This window comes from Elephantulus edwardii, unplaced genomic scaffold (genome assembly GCF_000299155.1).
Source record: "Elephantulus edwardii isolate Elephantulus edwardi_28Jun2011 unplaced genomic scaffold, EleEdw1.0 scaffold00146, whole genome shotgun sequence".
NCBI classification, from domain to species: Eukaryota; Metazoa; Chordata; class Mammalia; order Macroscelidea; family Macroscelididae; genus Elephantulus; species Elephantulus edwardii.
The window spans coordinates 8,106,464-8,108,524 of NW_006399896.1; positions in this window are offsets into that span (position 1 = coordinate 8,106,464).

Sequence of the window (2,061 nt, forward strand, 5' to 3'; positions counted from 1 at the left end):
AATAATAATAAAAATTTTTTTGTCACAAATACAAAATATGCCTCTAATGTAAACTTTCTTAATGGGTAAAAATGAGAAATTTAACTTGCTCAAGCTCATAAAAGTAGAAAAGATTCACTCTCTTTTAAAATTTATATTGTCCCACAAAAATGAAATAGTTTGAAATGTGAATCTTCAAAAATAACTGGCACAGAGCTGAATTCCCAATCCAAAGGTACACAGCTCAAATCCACCAGCTACTCCATGGGAGAGACACAGGCAATCTACTTTTATTTGATTTACTGCCTCTGATAACCTGTTTGATGATGAGCTAGGAGTGAGTTTTGCCTTGATGGTACATAACAATAACAACTTCTTTGTCTTGATAACAGTAAATCACTTCAATTATTTAGCGCATTTTCATTTCCAAAGAAAAACTCTCAAAAGAAATGATTGACACCATGAGTTTAACAATAGGCTTGAGCACAGCAGAGACTGTGAGGATACTGTAGTTCAGGGAAAGGTTCTGGGCTATCTGTCTGCAGGGTTGCTGAGTTGCAGTTGATGATACACAGGATCTAGGGAGCTCCTATAGTGCAGTGGTAAGGAACTGCACTGCCAAGTCAAAGGCATGCGGTTCAAATCCACCAGATGCTGTGGGAGAGAGATGGACAATATCCTTCTGTACAACTTACAGCATCTAAAAACCAACTGATGAGTGTCAGCTATTAAGTCAGTTCCAACTACAGGGCACACAACATGTAAAGCATGAGCACATCCCTGGGAGTTACAGAGTTACTACACTAAGATGAAATATCAAAATGTCAAAATCACAAACTCACTGTTGTCAAGTTATTTTGACCCAGAGCAATAACCCATTGACTTTCAGAGGTGGTAAACTGCAAGGGAAAACTGCGTATCTTTCTCCCTTGGAGATGCTTGCTAGAGGATTCAAACTGCTAGAGGTTTGGGTCAGTGGCACAATTTGTTATAGACTATACCATCAGAGCTCCCTATATATGAACTATCAAGCAGCATTAGCAGTGTAGTTTATAATGAATCAGGCTACTAAACAAAAATGTGCAGTTTGATCATAAGTCACTCCACAGGTAGTCTAAACTAAGTCCTACTTCACTCAATCGGTCAACTCTCTCACGGCCATAGACTTGGTTCTGATTCACAGTGCTCAGCCCCTCAGTGGGTTTCTGAGGCTGTAACTCCTAACGCAGGAGACTGGCCATCTCTCTCCCTCAGTGCTGCTGGTGGATTTAACAGCTAGAGATGCCCCTTTAGTTTAACAGCACTATATGCTAAGGACCACATTACCAGAGCTGACTCCATGGTACTGGCTGGTTGTAGAAGACAATGTTTAGAGTATATTAATTTTTTTAAAAAAGCTACAAAGTAGCAAATGTGTAACAGTTAGAATTACATTATTTAGAAACAAAACAAAAACCACAGCTGCCCAATCAATTATAAACCATGGTGACAATAATCATCAACTCAGAAATGACCCTCAAGCAGGTTTTCAGAGGCAGCAAACGGCATGGAAGGAGATTGTGCATCTTTCTCGCACAGAACAGCTGATGTATTCAAACTGTGCACCTGTAGGTTGGCAGCTCAGCTCCTCACTCACCAGAGCTCCTTGGCCCTTTATTTAACCAAGAATGAAAGGGACTATGCCATCAGGACTCTTAAGAGGATTTACAAGCAGTTTAAATGTCACTTATTTGCATTTACTAAAAAGTTGGAAAAGCAATTCATACTAGTGGCCAAAGGTTATTTCCTCTACTTTTTTGTGTTTGTTTTTATTATTTTTTGTGACTTTACAGAAAAATTACATTGCAAATTACGTTCTCATTTAACAATTTTCAGTACATGATGACAGTAGTCACACATTTTACAACGTCGTCAGCATTCTTTTCCCCCCCTATACTAGTTGTTCTATTTTCAATAATCTAGCTTCCATGTCCCCCTTTTTACCTTATCTATGGTAATTGCTCACAATTAGGTCTCAGGTTTAATATCACAGTACTCACAAATATTTATGAACCACTCTATCTTGTGGCTGATAGCTGACTT